Below are 22,058 nucleotides of genomic sequence, written 5' to 3' on the forward strand. Positions count from 1 at the left end.
TGCTGGTAAACAAATTTGATTTCCAAGGAATGCAAAAAATGACGATTTAGTATAATGACAGTGTAATCAGAGGGCAAGGATTCCAATGAAGCAAGTCTCCATTTGGTGTAGACTGTTCCTTTAAGCCACCAATGTGTAGAATTGTGTAAGGTCTTGGTCCTAAAAGGAACAGTTTCACTTAAAATATATTGAAAGAGGGCAAAATAAATAATGGAAATATATTGCAATATTTATTTTAATTTTCAATAATTTGATTGGAGTTTTTTAGGGAATTACACCTGAGTTTAATGTGCTTGTAATTGCTACAACATTTGCTGAAAGATCATCATATGTTTTAAAGGGACAGTCTATTCCATAAGTTTTGTTGTTTAAAAAGATAGATAATCCCTTTATTACCCATCCCCCAGTTTTGCATAACCAGCACTGTTATATTAATATACTTTTTACCTCTGTGACTACCATGTAAAGCCTCTGCAGACTGCCCCCTTATTTACATTTTAGCCAATCAGTGCCCTCTCATAAGTAACTCCACGGGCATGAGAAGAAATGTTATCTATATGGCACACATGAACTAACGACCTCTAGCTGTGAAAAACTGTCAAACGCATTGAGATAAGAGGCGGCCTTCAAGGGCTTAGAAATTAGCAATTAGCATATGATCCTACCTAGGTTTAGGTATCAACTAAGAATACTAAAAAAACAAAGCAAATTTGATTATAAAAAATAAATAATAATTTTGACTGGACTGTCCCTTTAACTTCCTATTATATGTGACCTCTTATGTCATCCACCTGATATTTAAACTCAAGCTATATATACTAAAGTCCATCTTCTCTCTAAATAGGAGTATATTTAGTAATGACTATTCATACCTATTTTTAAAAATAGAGCAGTATTTTCAAATGTTCAAGTGTATATTCAAATATTTAAATGATATTTAAATAATATTATAAAAATAAATATTAACGATTTGCATATAAAAAAATATTTGTCCTGAAAAAAGAAAGAAAGATATTTGACATCTGGGGGCACATAAGGATATAAAGTAGGAATTTTAGTTTAATCAAAGCAAGTCATAATACTGAAAATTCATTGGCCTTTAGCCTTAATTGGTTAGCATCTGAACTATCTTTGACTGTTCAAAGTATATTGTGTATGATGATTTTCAGTTGTTGACTGCATATAGCCTTAAATAAACAAATAAATAAACAAATAAATAAATAATAATAAAGGCAGATATATGATGTAGTAGAATACATAAAAGACCAATATGACGTACTAAACTAACAACACTCAAATTGAGCATAATCTTTCTCTCTTGTCAGGGAAATATTTTTTTATTTCTATCATTTACATATTTTGAACCAATGCGTGTTTATTTTTTTTATACTCTATGGATATAATATATTCTGTCATATTGCATAACATTTTCATATAGCCTGACCATTGATGTCTCTGAGTTATATCTTGTTTGCTGACACCTGTTTCTATCCTCTCTGTGACAACTTTGGCTTGTTTCTGCGTACAACATGTCCCCTGCAGATCTGGTTGCAGCTAATAATCAAGGTAAATACCTTTTTATTTTATACCCTAATTATGTCAGCATTTCTATTTCTGCATGAGCATTATATGAAGAAAACTTACCTCCAGATACATTTTTGTTCCTGTGCAAGATAAGATATGTTGGGCCCATGGTAGTAAACTTGTTGGATATTCAAGAAAGATCATAATTTGGACCTGCTGAAACAAAAAGTATGTGTGGTGGCCTTCTGTATTCACAGAGCAATCAGATTTTAGCTGCAAAGAACAAACTACTTTTATACAGCCACTCTCCATCAATGTAAACTTGTATCCATGGTAGATCTACCAGAATTCAATGGTTATACTGTAATTTGGGGTAGAGTAAATAAATTTTCAAAGCAATCCAAAAAGTTAGAAAGCAATATCCAAAGGTTACCTTAGGCTTAAGAATTAGCGTACTGTTTATTATTATAATCATCATTAATATTATTATAATTTATTTGTGAAGTGCAGTCAAATTACATAATGATGGTAGCATGCTTATAGGGTATACTGACCAAAAAACAAAAAGGAGAAGGCCCAGGTTCAAACAGCTTTTTGGAAGAAGAGTCTGCATAAGACTTGGTAACACCAAGTCTTACGCAGACTCTTCTTCAAAAAAGCTGTTTGAACCAGGGCCTTCTCCAGGGGCGAAACTACAGGGGGTGCAGAGGTCGCAGGTGCGACTGGGCCCCTGAGGGTGGGTGCCCAGCTTAAAAAAAAAAAAAATATATAATTTTTTTTTAATAAAAAATGTGCACCTACCACTGCCTGCACTGATATCATGTGAGTGTGACATGACTACAGGGGTTAGTGTTTCTGTTTTACCCATTAGTGTTTATGTGTGTGTGCATGGTGTGTGTGTGTGTGTATGTATGTGTCTGTGTGTGTATTTATGCATGTATGTATGTGTGTGTATGTTTGTGGAACCAGCAAATTACAGACCTTGTTACTACAGCATGGGTGGGGGGCAGGGGGTAAACAGTGTCACTATACAGTACCACTATATACAGCATGGGGGGGGTGGACTATGTCACTGACTACTGTGATCACTTTATAAAGTACTGGGCGGGTAGGGTCAGGCCAGCCATCTCACCGGCAGATTACAGACTGTGTCACTAACTTACTATATACAGTACTGGGGGGTTAAATAGTGTCACTATATATATATATACAGTAATAGGGGGTCAGAACATCTCACAGACTATGGGCACAGGGTACCTCCTTTTGCAGACATTTAATCTGATTCACATTTTTTTCTGTTTTAAATGTAAAAAAAAAAAAAAATGTATTAAATTAACCTTTTTTTGGAGGGATGGTGGGGGGTCCCCTTCTTAGATTCTTGCACCTGGGCCCTGTGGTTTCTAGTTACGCCTCTGGCCTTCTCAATTTTGTTTTTTGGTCAGTGTACCCATAAGCATGCTACCATTATTATGTAATTTGACTACACTTCACAAATAAATTATGTTGGTATTACAATTTGTCTCTCCTCTGAATATCACCCTTGTCTATTGGCCAAATGGAAAGAGAAAATCTAAGACCTGGTGTAATTCCTACAAACATATTTATTCCTATTACAATAACCGGCATTACCTCTTACCTCTGGATGAACTGGCAAGTAAAGCTATGGACACTGGCCAATTCATCCAGTAACAGCTAGCAAATTTAATCTATATCTGGGCTATCATGTAGACAAAATTTATTATGGGTGCCTGATGGGTGCCGTGGGTAAATAAAAAGGTAAAGGTAAATGTTCCTAATATTTCACTCTGTAAATATTAGATATGTGATCCTATTACACAATTACACCTAGATTACGAGTTTTGCGGTATGGCTATACTGATGAAAAATTGGCCATTGCGCGTGGAATGGCCGATAACGCATATTATGAGTTGCGGCGGTATAGGCTGTAAAGCAAACATTTTAACCTTACCGCAACCCTCCTTTCCGCACTCAAAAAAATGACGTTTGAGTGCGGGATTTTCCATAGCGCCGTATTACTGGTTGTGCGGTCTGGCTAAAATGCTTGCATTATGGTCTATACCGACACGATTCATTCCGCAATCTGAGACCAGTAGTTATGGATTTTGAAAAACAAAAATGTTTCACAAAACTCATAACTAAAATGTTACAAAGTACACTAACTCCCTTAAACTACCTATGAACCCCTAAACCGTCACCCTCCCACATTGCAAACACTATATTAAACCTATTAACCCCTAATCTGCCGCCCCACCCACATCGCCGACACTAAAATAAACCTATTAACCCCTAAACCGCTGGCCCCCCACATCAGCAACACTATATAAACCTGTGAAAATATCCCAATAAAGGGATATAAAAGAGCGCTGATGTTTGAAAAGAAAAACAATATACAATGTAAAACCAAATATTGTACTTTTGATATAGTAGATCAGATCTACCGTGTTAGTCCTGTTTACTGTCCATATGCTGGTGGTAAATAAGGAATAAAGATGTCCTCTTAAAAGGAATAGTGAATCAGGCTGCTCCTCTTGATCCCAGAGAGTGTGGAACAACTGTTGAAGAAGAATAGAGAGAGGGCGCCACAATAGCGTGATATCGTCTGGAATGCAGGTACAGATAAAAGTAGGTATTATGCTTACCAGATGGTGTGGCACTGTACTGTGACCAGTGCAAGAGAGCAGGCTAGCACTTACCAGTGGCTACTACACTGTAGGAGCCAAGCTCCAAAGGCACTTGTCCTAGTTGCAACTAGTGATGTCGCGAACCTAAAATTTTCGGTTCGCGAACCGCGGACTCGAACTTCCGGTATTGTTTCGCGAACGCGCGAACCGCACGAACCGCCATTGAATTCAATAGGCAGGCGAACTTTAAAACCTACAAGGACTCTTTCTGGCCACAATAGTGATGGAAAAGTTGTTTCAAGGGTACTAACACCTGGACTGTTGCATGCTGGAGGGGGATCCCTGGCAAAACTCCCATGGAAAATTACATAGTTGATGCAGAGTCTGCTTTTAAGCCATAATGGGTCTAAATCAACTAACATTCCCAAAGTGGCTGTCTCAAAACATCCCGGACAGAAGATAGATTGATAGTGATAGATAGGATAGATAGATATACATAGATTTATAGTTAGATAGAATCGATAGAAGAGAAATAGATAGATTTGTTAGATATATAATTACCCTAATAAATTCTAATAATCAAACATGCATTCTTGGACCCAACTAGCTTGTGTCAATTAGTACTTTTCTTAGCACTTTAATCGCTGTTCCCCCCCCCCCCCTATCGGGGGAGTTCTATATGGCCTGCCAGATTACCCTGAAAAATTATAATAATAAGACATGTGGTCTGCTACCTATTTTAACGAGGTTGTGTTTTAAGAACTACCATTCTTAGCACTTTAATCTCTGTAACTCCCCCTATTTGGTGAGGTCTATACGGCCTGGATGATTACCCATACAAAATATAATAATAAGACATCTGCTCTTGGTCTGCGACCCATGGTAACTATGTTGTGTTAATTAGTAATGTCCTTCGCATTTTAATAGCTGTTACTCATACTCACCCTATCGGTGGAGGTCTATATGGCCTGCATGATTACCCTTACAAAATATAACAACCAAACATATGCTCTGGGACCCATGGTAAGTAGGTTGTGTTAAGTAGTACTATTCTTTGCATTTTCATACCTGTTACAACACCAAATGGTGGCAGGTCTATCTGGCCTTCATGATTAGCTGCACCCAAACCCAAAAAAAAGCCGAGTGGTCTTAGACTAACACCCATGGCTAACTCTGTTGTTTCAATTAGTACTATTCTTAGCACTTTCATCCCTGTTACGGGCGGTCTACATGGCCATCATGATTAGCCGAACAAAATACTACAATCCAACCTTTGCTCAGTCTTCATAGGCCCTTCATTGTCTGTATTTTGATAGTACAGTTCTTATTATTTTTATAGCTGATACAACACCGAATGTTGTCAGCTCTATATGGCCTGCATGATTAGCTGCACCCAATACAAAAATAAATCCAAGCGGTCTTGGATTAACACCCATGGCTAACTCTGTTGCTTCAAGTAGTACTATTCTTAGCACTTTCATCTCATCATCCCTGTTACTTCCAGGACTCTCGGTGGTGGTGGTCTACATGGCCATCATGATTAGCCTAACCAAATACTACAATCCAACCTTGGCTCAGTCTTCCTAAGGCCCTTCATTGGCTGTATTTTGGTAGTACTGTTCTTATTACTACATGGTGGTCTACATGGCCATCATGATTAGCCTAACCAAATACTACAATCCAACCTTGGCTCAGTCTTCCTAAGGCCCTTCATTGGCTGTATTTTGGTAGTACTGTTCTTATTAGTTTAATAGCTGATACGACACCGAATGTTGTCAGCTCTATATGGCCTGCATGAATAGCCGCACCCAAAGCCAAAAAAAAGCCAAGCGGTTTTGCACTAACACCCATGGCTAACTCTGTTGTTTCAAGTTCTACTATTCTTAGCTCTTTCATCTCATCATCCCTCATCTCATCATCCCTTGAAATCTGTTGTTTCAAGTTCTAATATTCTTAGCTCTTTCATCTCATCATCCCTGTTACTTCCAGGACTCTCGGTGGTGGTGGTCTACATGGCCATCATGATTAGCCTAACCAAATACTACAATCCAACCTTGGCCCAGTCTTCCTAAGGCCCTTCATTGGCTGTATTTTGGTAGTACTGTTCTTATTAGTTTAATAGCTGATACGACACCGAATGTTTTCAGCTCTATATGGCCTGCATGAATAGCCGCACCCAAAGCCAAAAAAAAGCCAAGCGGTTTTGCACTAACACCCATGGCTAACTCTGTTGTTTCAAGTTCTACTATTCTTAGCTCTTTCATCTCATCATCCCTGTTACTGTTATTTTTTAAGTAGGCCTGGCACACAGGCTTGGAAGGCTGTAGAAAAGTGCAATTCAAAGGCACGAGCAAACTGAGGATTAAGATCAACACTAAAAATTTTTTTTATTTAAATTAATAACTATACTGTCTGACTGTGACAACAATTATGATTGGTGTAAATAGTTGGCTAGACGGCCTGGCACAAAAGGCTGGCAGTGGCAGGCAGCAGGTAAATGAAATTCAATGGCACTAGGAGACTGAATATTTGCAGTCCAAAAAATTATGTTTTTTTATTTTTTTATTACTGTTACAAGAATTGTGATTGGTGCCACTAATTGGCTACTTGGGCCTGGCAGACAGGCTGGCAGATATGAGTCGTGGATGGTAGGTAGGGCAGCAATTTAACACAGTATGCTGTGTAAGTGACAAAAACACAGGACTGATAGAAAATTAAGTTACATTACACTAGCAAAATATTTTAAAATTTTAGATTTTAATATTAAAATTATGTTAAGAAGTGCAATGCACATATGACTCTATGAGTAGTCGCACTGGCTGGCTGCTACGTAGGGCAGCAATTATAACAACAGTATGTTGTGTAAGTCAGATAGACAGTTAGACACAGGCCTGATAGAAAATACAATTAGATTACACTAGCATAATGATTTAAAGACTTTTTTTTAGAAATTTTAAGAAAAAGGTTAAGCACATACATATGAGTCGTGGCTGATAGCCTTGGAAGGGCAGCTATTAAAAACAGTAGGCTCTGTATGTCGGATACACACACGCCTGATAGAAAATACTATTAGATTACACTAGAAAAATGATTGAAATTATTTTTTGGGGGGGGAAATCAAAAAAAGGTTAAACACATATGAGTCGTGGCTCATAGACTAGGGAGGGCAGCAAGTAAACACAGTAGGCTCTCTATGTCAGCAAAACACACAGGCCGGATAGAAAATTATATTAGATTACACTAGCAAACAAATTTAAACTTTTTTTTTTTTATATTAAAATTAAGGTGAAAGAAAAATAGATATGAGTGCTGGGTGGCTGCCTGGCACAGACCAATTAACCAAAAGACTGAAAAAAAAGAGGTATATTAATGCTGAGTGAGCCTGACAGACACAGGCATGATAGTAAATGTAATTAGATTACACTTGAAAAATATTTTTTTGTGTTTTTTTTTTAAATTAAAAATAATGTTATAAACGGATATTAACACTGGTGGCTGCTGGCTGGCACAGAGCAATGAACCAGAGTATATGCTGTGTGACACTGGCCTGATAGAAAATGAAAAAAAATTACACTAGAAAAATAATTATATTTTTGGGTTAGTTAAATTTAAACTAATGTTGTTAGGGAGATATCAGTGGTGGCAGTAGTCACAGCATATGCTGTGAGCCTTAAACACACAGCTGAAAGCCAGGCAAATGCTAATAAAAAAAAAAAAAAAAAAAAAAACGGCACGAAATATAGCCCTAAAAAGGGCTTTTTGGGGTGCTGTGCTTGCAGCAGAGATGAGTGGAGTCCTTCTGGACTGTAAATACACTAGCCTAGCTATGTTTTTCCTATTAATGTCAGGAGCAAAAACACAACACGTCCTCTCATTAAAAAAGCAAGGTCGTTATGAGTCTAAAATGGCGGATTCCGAGTAGCTGGGAGTGTCTGTGAGGGAGTGTCTGATGTTGATTGGCTCTAATGTGTCAGGCGGCTGTGACATAAAGGGTCAAAGTTTCCACAATGATGACACATAGGGGCGGATCGAACATCGCCATGTGTTCGCCCACAAACGCGAACAACCTATGTTCGCTGTGAACCGTTCGCGGGCGAACAGATCGGGACATCACTAGTTGCAACTTGGTGTTTATCTCCTGTTGTCTGGACTTCAGGTGCTGCAAAGGAGTAATCTTATGTGTGTTGTTCAGTTGGTATTGATGAACCACAACAAAGACAACTTCAAATAAAAATGACTTTTAATACTTTATGACGCGTTTCTCAACCTACAAGGGTTGTTTCATCAGATAAAAAAGTGAATGTCATCATTAACAATTGTTAGCAATTTATACACATTTGTGTATCAAAAGAGGAAGTTGTCATCAGATATGTAATCCAATAGAAAAACATTTGTGTGCATTTAGCTGTGGAACCAACACAGGATCCCAGCTGTTACAATTTAAAAATTTAGACAAATTAGCAAGGTTGAAATAGAATGTGTAAATATGTGGGAATCTAAACTTTTAACCTATTAGTTGCAAAATGAAAATAAGTGAAATAAAGCAATCTTGTCACTTTGTGTTTACTGCCAGTTGTTACATATGTAACCTCACTAGATTGTTTGTTATAATAGATGCTATTCTTTTGCATTTAAAAGAAAATATATTTGGTTTAAAATAGTGACAGATAAAAAGTGGGAGACTGAGTTTTAAACCTGTTGTTTATATTAAGCATATGAAAAATGTTAAATTCTTATAGAAGATGGATGCTTGTATAGATTGTCACTTTGTTTACTTTAATAGTTATTGTATAAACACGTGTTAATTTGTGTGGTGAACACTATTCTTTTTAAATAATATATATATTTATTTATAAAAAGGAAAGAAATGTGTGTATGTCAAAAAGAAAAAAATTATATAATTCATTGGATAATCAGAATCTAGATAGGAGTCTGAACTTCTAACCTGTTGTTTGTATTGTGAATATGAAAATTGAAATTTTTTTTCTTTTTAATTCAGAAGTCTGTGCCCAAAGCTTCCATAAAAACACCGGGATTCAGTTTTTATTATAAAACACCATTAATTGCTTCAGATTAGCACACAAATTAAAGGGGCAGTGAATGTAACCATTTGTAACTTATTTAGATACTATCTTTAAGGCACACAGTAAATAGCTGTAAACAAATTAATATTTTACCTTTAAAATCCACTGCGGTAAAGACAGCCAATTTAAAAGCTAACGATTGCTCTGTTGCCTTTCTATTGTATGTGTCTCTTCTCTGCTTGTCTGACAGGTGCACTGCATGAGGAGTCATGTAAGCTGGGCAGGCAGAGAAGGAGTGAGCATAGCAGAAATGAAATGGCGCAAGTGGCAGCCTGGTAGCCCGCTGCTGGAGGTATATAAGAACAAGCTGTTCATTCCTGAGAGAGCTCTTCTCTTTCTGTATGTATTTGTAATATGACCCTGGGGAACTTTCCCTAAGGATAATTGGCGAAACCAGACATGGATTCTTTGCCGAATGTGCTTAGAGAAATATGCCTGCATCTCACTGACAAGGCCCAAAGAAGGACGAAACGATCATCTGGGGTTACCATGTTTCTTGTTCAGAGAAAGATTTCCTGGTATTTTCGGCTGAACTGACCTTGTTAGGCGGGATCAGACTGATATACTTCAGGAAAGTTCTTCTTTGGGAAAAGCACTATTGTACTAAAAGAGGCTGCTCCCAGGTGGTAAATCGCCATAGAACAAGCTATTGAGCTGTTGTTCCTTCCTGAGAGAGCGCTTCTCTTTCTGTATGTATTTGTATTTATAAATGGATAGATAGATACCGTAGATAGATAGAAAGATGTTCGATAGATAGATAGTATATATATATATATATATATATATATATATATATATTCAATAAATATATATACATATAAGAGTAATTAAGTAATACATTGTGCAAAAGAAAATATTACTTTCACTCTGCTGTGCTATAAAATACAGACAACCCAAAGAAACATAAGCTGCATTAAAACTTAACAATATAACACAGTGTATTATAGGTAGAAAGGATATAGTCCAAATGTCGCAATTTGTAATAAAGATAATCCTTGAAAAAGCTGAATGATCAGTGAAACGTACGTCAGAGGTTTACGCTGCATATTTTCGGGACGTCATTGGAGGTGGGACTTTTTGGTACACAGACTAGTTGGCTCCAATATCGGCAGCTAAGCGCTCGGTGAGAGTAAGCATTTAACCCTACCGTAGATCCAACTAGATGGTGAACTAGTCCTTTTGTATACCCCTGTGAATGTGTTGTGCATTTTATGTTGTATAATACATTGTATTTTTATATATATATACATCTGTGATTTACTTACTTACATTCCTGGGAGTGAGTGATCATATCAACTGAGAGCTCAGTTATAGCTCTTAACCACGTGAGTAAGGTCCACACAGTGCCTTGATGATTTGCAATAATAGTATTTCATTAAAGAGATTCTCCTCCCTGAGGTTAAAAATCACCTTGCTGAGACTAAGTCTGGAGAAGCCACACCTTTACCACCTGCTTATATCCTGAGAGCTTAGTTAAGCTCTGTCTAATGTGAGTAAGGTTACTATAATAAGGTCCGAAATCCAGTTTAAGTGTTACGCTATGTTTGCCGTTTTCCTTTGAGGTTACATCTGGTGGAATCTACCAATTGCTACATTTGGACTATATCCTTTCTACCTGTAATACACTTTGTTATATTGTATACTTTTTTTTTTGTATTTCAAGGGCAGTTTTACAGAAAAATCTTTTAAGAGTAAGTTTCCTTACTAATTCTTTCACGTGTTTATAGGTCTGGAATTTGTCCAGACTCCTAGATGGAGCATATGATAGGCCTAGGTTTAGAACCTGTATATCCTGAGTGTTTAGAGTAGTTGTGCTTAAATTATATATTCCTTTGTGTTGTGTGCTATTTGTAGATGAGGTGTGAGCTGGTTCATTTTCATTTTTTGTTTTTAGGCTTAGTCTGTCTCTCCTTTTTGTATTTTAATTTAACTCCTGCTCTGTTTCCTCTGTTGGTCTTCTTTTTACAATTGGGGACTCTTCTGTGTCGTTTGTTCTGTTTTTTCTCTTTTGCTGTTTGTTTCTGCCTGTGAGTGTCATGCTCCCTTCACCTAAAAAATTATTCTGATGGTCCCTCATGTCTGGGGTAGCTATGTGCTTGTCTGAATTCAATGATTCTTTAGGAGGGGCATTGTTTGTGTTTTCTCATACGCCTAGATTACAAGTCTTGCATTAGCCTTAAAAAGCAGCGTTGAGGGGTCCTAACACTGCTTTTTAATGCCCGCTGGTATTACGAGTCAGGCAGGTACAGGTGTACCGCTCACTATTTTTCCGCGATTTTAGCATACCGCAAATCCCATTACGTCAATTGCGTATCCTATCTTTTTAATGGGAATTTCGATCGCTGGAAAAAGTGAGCGGTAGACCCTCTCCTGTCCAGACTCCTAACGCATTTTAAAGTCAGTAGTTAAGAGTTTTATGGGCTAACGCCGGAACATAAAGTTCTTAACTAAAGTGCTAAAAAGTACACTAACATCGGAAACACTTAACTAAAATGTTTAACCCCTAATCTGCCGACCGGACATCGCCGCCACTTTAATAAATTTATTAACCCCTAAACGCCACACTCCTGCCTCGCAAACACTAGTTACATTTTATTAACCCCTAATCTGCCGTCCCTAACATCGCAGACACCTACCTACATTTATTAACCCCTAATTTAATATAATTTAAATAACACAAAATAAAATTACTACTATTAAATAAATTAATCCTATTTAAAACTAAATACTTACCGATAAAATAAACCCTAAGGTAGCTACAATATAACTAATAGTTACATTGTTAGCTAGCTTAGGATTTATATTTATTTGACAGGCAACTTTGTATTTATTTTAACTAGGTAGAATAGTTATTAAATAGTTATTAACTATTTAATAACTTCCTAGTTAAAATAAGTACAAATTTACCTGTAAAATAAATCCTAACCTAAATTACAATTACAATTACACCTAACACTACACTATCATTAAATTAATTAAACAAATTACCTACAATTAACTACAATTAAATACAATTAAATTAAATAAACTAAAGTGCAACCCCCCACTAAATTACAGAAAATAAAAAAAGAATTACAATTCTTTTAAACAGTAATTACACCTAATCTAATCCCCCTAATAACATAAAAAAGCCCCCCAAAATAATAAAATTCCCTATCCTATACTAAATTACAAATAGCCCTTAAAAGGGCCTTTTGCAGGGCATTGCCCCAAAGTAATCAGCTCTTTTACCTGTAAAAAAAAAATACAATACCCCCCAACATTAAACCCACCACCCACACACCCAACCCTACTCTAAAACCCACCCAATCCCTCCTTAAAAAAACCTAACACTACCCCCTTGAAGATCACCCTACCTTGAGCCGTCTTCACCCAGCCGGGCACAAGTGGACATCCAGAGGGACCGAAGTCTTCATCCCATCCGGCCAGAAGAGGACATCCAGACCGGCAGAAGACTTCATCCAGGCGGCATCTTCTATCTTCTTCCATCCGGAGCGGAGCGGGTCCATCTTGAAGACATCCGACGCGGAGCTTCCTCTTCCATCCGACGGCGACTGAAGAATGAAGGTTCCTTTAAGTGACGTCATCCAAGATGGCGTCCCTTCAATTCCAATTGGCTGATAGAATCCTATCAGCCAATCGGAATTAAGGTAGGAAAAATCTTATTGGCTGATGCAATCAGCCAATAGAATTGAAGTTCAATCCTATTGGCTGATCCAATCAGCCAATAGGATTGAGCTTGCATTCTATTGGCTGTTCCAATCAGCCAATAGAATGCAAGCTCAATTCTATTGGCTGATTGCATCAGCCAATAGGATTTTTCCTACCTTAATTCAGATTGGCTGATAGGATTCTATCAGCCAATCGGAATTGAAGGGACGCCATCTTGGATGGTTATAATTTCATCTCTAATCATTTTAATTTTTTAACACAATTGTTCCTGTTTTGTTTTAAACACATTTAAGTCTTTGATATGTTTCATTTTGCTTTCCTCTTCCATGATGTTTTTGTCTAATTCTATAAGTAGCTGCCTTCTGTAATCTATTATTATCTGCATCAGTTTATGTGAGGTTTCTTTAATTGTATTTTCCCATCTTTCTGAGAATTCTTGATTTTCAATATTGAAAAAACAATTTTTGTGTATTAGTAGTCCTTTTGGAATAATGTTTAATTCTAAACATTTTTTGAGACATGAGATCTCAGCTATGTATTTAGTTTCTGAGATTAGCCATTTCTCCAAATTCTTAAATGTAGCATCTGTCTACAATTGTTTCAACATTGTCACTATTATCTTTATTTAATGTTTGTACTATATCAAATTAATGTCAGTTCTTAAACTGCTAATGTTAGAAACAGTATCTTCCATGATTGGCAATAAAACTTCGTAGTATGAAATAGATCAAGTTGTAGAAAAAAATGAATGAAAATATGGGTATATCGTATGAATCACTAAGTAGGGTATATCTCCAGTGTATTGACCAAACAGTAAGGTGTATCTTCCTATGTGTGGATCTAAAACTTCCCTGGTAGATAATCCTATTGTAGATATATGAATCTTATAAATATATATAAGATTAATATATCTACGTACCTTTCTTGTGGTACAAAGTCTTGAAGAGTTCCAATATATATTATTTTGAAGACACATCACACTTAAGGAATTTGGATATACATTTACATATTCTCCATTTTTTATGTATTTTTTCACATTTTACACAGTTTTGTATTTTAATATTTTTATATATTTTGGTGTACACCACATTTACTATTTCTTCATTTGGACACACATATTTTTGGACACCATATTTTTGGACACCATCTTTGAACTTAGACTTTGTACCACAAGGAAGAAATTATTTTTGGGACATTTTCTATTTTCTATTATATATGTTACTATGTTAGATTAACTGATATATATGTCAACATGAAAGCTATACTGTTTCATATGGATGTCTTTTACTGATTTTAGCAGATTTAGCCAAGTTTTAGCCAAGTTGCATATTGGCGTTTTATCTGAGAAAAAAATGAATCTTTTAAATCACCTATTTCTTTGATTGGGTTTGTTTTTGAATATGCTCTCAATTTTCGACTGTTTTAGCGCTCCTCACACTGCACTTTTTGTCATTTTACCTGAGATCTGGTTGGGAGATCTTGCTTATAGGAGGAGCTTGTGTGTTTTTACCTTTGGCGCTGTGTATTTCTTTAAAGGGACACTAAACCCAAAACATTTCTTTCATGATTCAAGTAGAGAATACAATTTTAAAAAACATTCTAATTTACTTCTATTATCTAATTTGCTTAATTCTTCAGATATCTTTTGTTGAAGAAATTGCAATGCACATGGGAGAGCCAATCACACGAGACATCTATGCGCAACAACCAATCAGTAGCTACTGAGCCTATCTAGATATGCTTTTCAGCAAAGTATATCAAGAGAATGAAGCAAATTAGATAATAGAAGTAAATTAGAAAGTTGTTTAAAATTGCATGCTCTTTCTAAATCATGAAATACATTTTTTGGGTTTCATGTCCCTTTAAGTATTCACTCTACTGTAGCGCCCTCTGGTGGCTGCCCACATTTTTTTTTAATAATAGTTGTGCTTGCCTCATGGGGCTCCCTGGCCCAGTGGGCCCCTGACAGGAGTCATCACTTTCACCCCCTGATGGCGAGCCTGCCCTAGACTATCGCTCAATTGATACAAAATAACTTTTGGCAAGAAATATAAGCTCTGTTTATTGCACTTCAGCAATGTTAACACAGATTAATACTAATATTCTAGTGCTCCACTTGTAATCTTCTACGTTCCTGTTAATTTATATTAATTACTACATAATCTCTGAAAACATTGTCTGGTTCATTAGACCATTAGATTATATTTTAAATCATACATAAAGCATATCAATAACCAAGAAAAATTTCACAATAACTTCCGATTTGTGCTAGAAACAAAGCTCTTGATACTAGTGTAAATTTAAAATGTTATTTTTTTTATTTTATTACTTATTTATTTACTATTATTTACTCATAATAAGGGTTAAACACATAGACAAAGTTGCACTATTGGAATACCTCCATTCTGGGAGGTGAATGGAGCATACACATGACTACCTGCACCTGATTGGCTCACCCATGGTATCCTCCTCTGGAATGGCACAGAAGAGCAACTTTGACTATATGTTTATATTTTAAGAAAGGAATTTCTTTAAAATTAAATCATGTAAGGAATTAGACCCATTTATTATAAAACCGACTGTCTCTTTAAATGATATACTATTTTTCATTGGGTGATTACTTGGCAAAAAAGTTAGTTTATAGCTTTTATTTTTAAAATAACTACATTAGTAAAGTATGTAATGAATGTCTATTACATGGAGATCTACTTCACCTTTGGCAAGACCTGATCCAGTGCTTATGTTCAGAAAGTTGTTCATTAGCTCAAGTGACAGATACAGATCCTTATAGAGACCTTGAGGCCACTGTCTACATTCCAAAGTAGATACTTGAAGTACTAGACTTGAAATCGATAGATCAGTTACTTAAAGGGACAGTATACTCCAATTTTCGTTTAGTTGCATGTAATACACACTACTATACAGAAGAAAATGCACTGGTGATATAAAAATCCAGCATAAAACCTTTCAAAAACTTACTTAGTAGCTCCTAATTTAGCACTATTATAAGGTTAGGTTGGACACCCACTGAAAGGGGCTGAGAGCAGACCCTCCCCTCTCCTGCATATGAAAAGACACATTATACAAACAGAAGCAATCTGAAGTCTGTATGCATCAGTATACATCTAAAACGTTGGGTCTTGGTTAGAAGTCTGAAAATCAGCACCATATTATTTAAAAATAAGCAAAACTATACATTGTTACAAAACAATCCCAGAAGAGCTATATAAATGGATCATCTACAAAACATTTATGCAAAGAAAAATCTAGTGTACAATGTCCCTTTAAGAATCTCTTGCCTGTGATATAATTTAAAACAAAAAAAATAATAAATTCATTTAAGTTTGCTGAAATATAATAATGTTACAGTTGTACATGCATTCTTCTTTTATAAATAAATGTATTTACAGAAATGAATACAGTTTCAGCACCAAGCTTCTTAAAGGGCCCTTAAAGTCAAAATTAAAGTTTCATGGTTCAGTTAAAGCATGCAAGTAAAAAAAAGAAACTTTATAATATACTTGTAAAACGTGCACATTTTTTTTTTATATTCAAACTTTCTGAGGCTCCAGTTCCTACTGAGCATGTACAAAGTGCACTGTATATATGTATATGCATTTTGTGATTGGCTAATTGCTGTCATGTGATACAAGGGGAGGTGATACAAAATATTCTACTGTTCATTTCAAATTCAAAGCGTGTGCTATTGCATTGTCTTTAAATTATGTATTTGTCACTTATTCTGTTCTACTGTATGTAGTGCTCCTTTCAGTTTCTTATTAGTTTTTGTTTGCTTACTGGAATTGAGAAATGATTACAGTGTTATAATGTATATCACCTTAATATCACATCTGTTCCATTCTCATTAATGTTTAAAGGGACAGTACATATAAAAAATAATGTAACATAATTATGCACATAGCCCTACAAAGTTATACTTACCTTGTTTCCTCGCTAGGCTCTTCTGATCAGGTCTTCTTTTCAAAGGTGATTTGCGGGCGCTTGATTGCACTATTGAGTTTAATGTAGTGTGCTCCTGCTACCCGACCAGGGGCTTGTTTCTATTGAGCTGGTAAAGGTTGGAAACTGGTAATAAAAACCTTTACCTCCATTAAAGTCTGTGGAGATTTTTTATGTTACCACCAGTTTCTAAAACTTACCACATCAATGGAAACTAGGCCCAGATCGGGAGCGCTCTACATTTAGCTAAACTGAGTGATCGGGCGCAAATCGCTTTTGAAAGACCTGATCAGAAGAGCCTGTAGAGAAAATAATAATAAGTATAACTTGGGGGGGGGGGGGGGGGCTACAATCGCTGAAATCTTTTGTTTTTTTCAAGCTGTCACTAAGATAATGTTACATAATTCTGCTTTTTGTGCAACATTATGTAACATTATTTTTGATGTTTACTGTCCCTTTAAGAACCAGATTACTAGTGGATTGTTAACTGTTACATGCAAGCGATAACTGTTTATTGCGACCTACCTTGTAAGTTAAGAATATTGGAATGTGGAAATTGTACAGTAAATATACAGTAAAACATACATAAATACATTTGTATACATATCTAGACATATATCTATAAGTGCATTGGAGCCCTTTGCAGTTAAGTAGCTGAAAACATGTAAACTATTTTGTATGCAATATTCATATTTAGTAAAGTGTTTAACTATGCAATTACTGTAAATATTTAACATTCCAATGTTCTTCACATAGGGGAATATTTTCTATGTATTTTTAAACAGATTTTATTCCTATATATATATATTTTTATATATATATATATATATATATATATATATATATATATATATATATATATATATATATATGTATATCTCTATAACTATATATAATCATATATATATATATGAACCCGATTAGTTGGTTAAACTTGTTCAGGTTTACGCACGAGTAGGGTTTTTTTTTTCCCACTCCATGGAAGTCTATGGGGGAATACGTATGTTTGGCTTTTTGCTTGGATTGGGTTAGCAAGCAAGCGAAAACTTTTTACTTTCAATTTGTAATACGTGCAGTATCTGATGTGCGCAAAAAACTTACTTCTAGCGGAGTTAGTGAGCGAGCTTGACAAATAATTACCCCTCCACTCATAATCTAGCACATATTTTTGTGTATATGTGTATGTATGACTGGGTAAACAAATATGTAGAACATTTCCTTCTTACCCCTTAATTATTTTTTTCTGGGCGGCTGTGGGGGCCACTAAAAAGTACCTTTACATAGCGGTCTATGGGAACTGTGTGTTTCCTGTAAATATATATGTTATGCTTGAGAAAGCCGCATAGAGTTCGCCCAGTGGCGAAACACGTGTTGCGTGATTGGAATCAATCATTACACTCGGCTAGGCCGGCCGAGTTTGTTCCTGAACACCAAGGGATCAGAGGGATAAGCTCATTTACATCCATCCAACCTATCTCAATTGAATAGCGCAACAACTGCCATATGGACAAAAATCATGGTTGAAGATAAAGCAGGAGTACTAGTCGCATAAGGTCATATATTTGGGACTGGACATTGCAGCGGTCACGGACCGCTGTGAAGATTGGGGAGATTGACGGCTCTCTTTTTACTCCACAGGAAAGGGTCCCTTAGGCAAGGGTAAACCCCTCAGTAGGTTGTACCCATACAAGGTGGGAGATTGTAAGGCTGCATCCACATACAAACACCATAGACTGACTATACTGTGCAGATGAACTTGTTTCCCTGCTGATTTATGGCTCTGCATATCTTAATTGCTTCACTTGCACTAACATAAGTGCCACTATTCAGCAAATTAATCACTTCTCTGTGCTGCTGTTACTAAGAGACATTGCATCTGACTCTCATACAGGATGGTATTTGATATAGTCTAATTTTACAAGACTCCACACTGGAAGCCACTGTTGTGTCGATCCATCTATATGATCATACTGACAGATAGGAAAAAAAATTTGGATGACTACTATTAAGAACATTAAAATTCTAAGATGTTCTGAGCTCCTATATATGCATATAGTATCCAATGGCCATTGGTGTATAGGTACCTTTTTAAGTAGATATAGGCACTAATTTTGCTTGTAGTTTGTACATTATACAGTATATGTATTAATTATGCTATTGAATTAAATTATTACTTTTTGTATATTTCATATGCAGTGCCGTATATATATATATGGGAGAGGAGCCTGTCACCTATGAGCAGTGCTAATCACACATAGTGCTTTCCACTTGAATTTGGTATTTCTTATTAACGGGTAGTGCTGGCTAGGGCATACTTTATTTCTTTACTTTCTATTTTTCTTTTTTTCCCTCTTTTCAAATCATTGTATACATATATATTTACATTTGCTGCTCATCACTACGTGACTTACTCCCTTTGCTGCGCTCGCGGCATGAAGCTCCCATTGGAGTCAATGAAAGCAAGCTCTCGTGAGCGCAATGCTTCAGTGCCTCACTTGTAATACCAGCGCACATTTGTGTGCACTGGTATTACAAAATGGAGCACAAATATACCTTTAGTGAAAACAATATTGTGCGCTCCACTTATAGTCTGTACGTAAAGAAGCAATAAAACTGGCCTTCATTAGACTAGCTGAGTATCTGGAGTATCAGCAATTGTGGGTTTGATTACAAGCTCAAGATAGCCAGAAACAACACACTTTCTTCTGAAACTAATCAATCTATTCTTCTTCTGAGAAATGAAGGCTGTTCCATGCGAGAAATTGCCAAGAAATTCAAGATCTTGTACTTCGCTGTGTACTACTCTCTTCATAGAACAGCACAAACTGGCTCTAACCAGAATAGAAATAGTGGTGCAAAACTGAGCAAGAGGACAAATACATTAGAGTGTCTAGTTTGAGAAACAGATGCCTCACGTATTCTCAACTGGCAGCTTCATAAAATAGTACCCGCAAAACAGCTGTCTCAACATCAACAGTGAAGAGGCGACTCCAGGACGCTGGCCTTCTAGGCAGAGTTGCAAAGAAAAAGCCATATCTTAGACTGGGCAATAAAAAGAAAAGATTAAGGACCAGGTTACAAGTGGAGCATTATTTAACGCTCCCGCTCAAGCACTAACTCTGCTAGAAGAATGTTTTTTGCGCTTATCAGGTAGAGCTCATATTACAAGTTGAAAGTAAACTGTTTTCGCTCACGCGCTAACCCGATGCACAGAGCCACCATCAGGGGGGGAAAGGGGTGACTCCTGTCAGGGGCCCACTGGGCCCCATGAGGCAAGCACAACTATAATTTAAAACTAATGCTATTGAGTGCTATGGAGCGTGGGACATGTCATTGCAAGGAGGAAAGCATTAGCATTTGAGAGGATTTCTGAGTGTGCACTAAATCACTGCACATGCACAGTGTGAGACAGACTTGGCACTTCAGTTTGTACAGTGTGTGCCTGAGTCAGACGGCAGATCACTTTCATTTGCAGAGGAGGTAGGACTTACTTAGTAAATGTTTTTTATTCCGGATTGTAACTTCAGTGTAGTAGTTGTATGGTGGGGCCAGGGGTCCATAAAAACACAATTTGTTAGCAATATGCAGAAGTGTATTTCTGATTATTTGACAATGTTGTAGAAATTCTATATTTAAAACCATGCAGAAATGTTTCCTCCTCAGTACACAAATGGTAGGTGACCTTTTGGCAGATATGATTTTTTATTTTATTTATTTATATATATATATATATATATATATATGTATATCTCTATAACTATATATAATCATATATATATATATGAACCCGATTAGTTGGTTAAACTTGTTCAGGTTTACGCACGAGTAGGGTTTTTTTTTTTCCCACTCCATGGAAGTCTATGGGGGAATACGTATGTTTGGCTTTTTGCTTGGATTGGGTTAGCAAGCAAGCGAAAACTTTTTACTTTCAATTTGTAATACGTGCAGTATCTGATGTGCGCAAAAAACTTACTTCTAGCGGAGTTAGTGAGCGAGCTTGACAAATAATTACCCCTCCACTCATAATCTAGCACATATTTTTGTGTATATGTGTATGTATGACTGGGTAAACAAATATGTAGAACATTTCCTTCTTACCCCTTAATTATTTTTTTCTGGGCGGCTGTGGGGGCCACTAAAAAGTACCTTTACATAGCGGTCTATGGGAACTGTGTGTTTCCTGTAAATATATATGTTATGCTTGAGAAAGCCGCATAGAGTTCGCCCAGTGGCGAAACACGTGTTGCGTGATTGGAATCAATCATTACACTCGGCTAGGCCGGCCGAGTTTGTTCCTGAACACCAAGGGATCAGAGGGATAAGCTCATTTACATCCATCCAACCTATCTCAATTGAATAGCGCAACAACTGCCATATGGACAAAAATCATGGTTGAAGATAAAGCAGGAGTACTAGTCGCATAAGGTCATATATTTGGGACTGGACATTGCAGCGGTCACGGACCGCTGTGAAGATTGGGGAGATTGACGGCTCTCTTTTTACTCCACAGGAAAGGGTCCCTTAGGCAAGGGTAAACCCCTCAGTAGGTTGTACCCATACAAGGTGGGAGATTGTAAGGCTGCATCCACATACAAACACCATAGACTGACTATACTGTGCAGATGAACTTGTTTCCCTGCTGATTTATGGCTCTGCATATCTTAATTGCTTCACTTGCACTAACATAAGTGCCACTATTCAGCAAATTAATCACTTCTCTGTGCTGCTGTTACTAAGAGACATTGCATCTGACTCTCATACAGGATGGTATTTGATATAGTCTAATTTTACAAGACTCCACACTGGAAGCCACTGTTGTGTCGATCCATCTATATGATCATACTGACAGATAGGAAAAAAAATTTGGATGACTACTATTAAGAACATTAAAATTCTAAGATGTTCTGAGCTCCTATATATGCATATAGTATCCAATGGCCATTGGTGTATAGGTACCTTTTTAAGTAGATATAGGCACTAATTTTGCTTGTAGTTTGTACATTATACAGTATATGTATTAATTATGCTATTGAATTAAATTATTACTTTTTGTATATTTCATATGCAGTGCCGTATATATATATATGGGAGAGGAGCCTGTCACCTATGAGCAGTGCTAATCACACATAGTGCTTTCCACTTGAATTTGGTATTTCTTATTAACGGGTAGTGCTGG

General features: G+C 36.5%; 1 long non-coding RNA gene across 3 annotated transcripts; it reads right to left on the minus strand.

The window, feature by feature from the left end:
• Positions 1 to 1,544: 1,544 nt before the first annotated feature.
• LOC128665065 (uncharacterized) lies at positions 1,545 to 9,505 on the minus strand. Of its 3 annotated transcripts, none has more exons than XR_008402987.1 (3): positions 9,344 to 9,505; positions 3,984 to 4,097; positions 1,545 to 1,737 (listed from the first exon to the last, which is right to left on the minus strand). It is a non-coding gene; the product is annotated as an uncharacterized LOC128665065 (long non-coding RNA). The 3 variants fall into 3 exon arrangements; XR_008402986.1 differs by having other exon boundaries at positions 1,689 to 1,737; positions 3,959 to 4,097; XR_008402988.1 differs by having other exon boundaries at positions 1,690 to 1,740.
• Positions 9,506 to 22,058: the final 12,553 nt, after the last annotated feature.

This window comes from Bombina bombina, chromosome 6 (genome assembly GCF_027579735.1).
Source record: "Bombina bombina isolate aBomBom1 chromosome 6, aBomBom1.pri, whole genome shotgun sequence".
Lineage (NCBI taxonomy): Eukaryota > Metazoa > Chordata > Amphibia > Anura > Bombinatoridae > Bombina > Bombina bombina.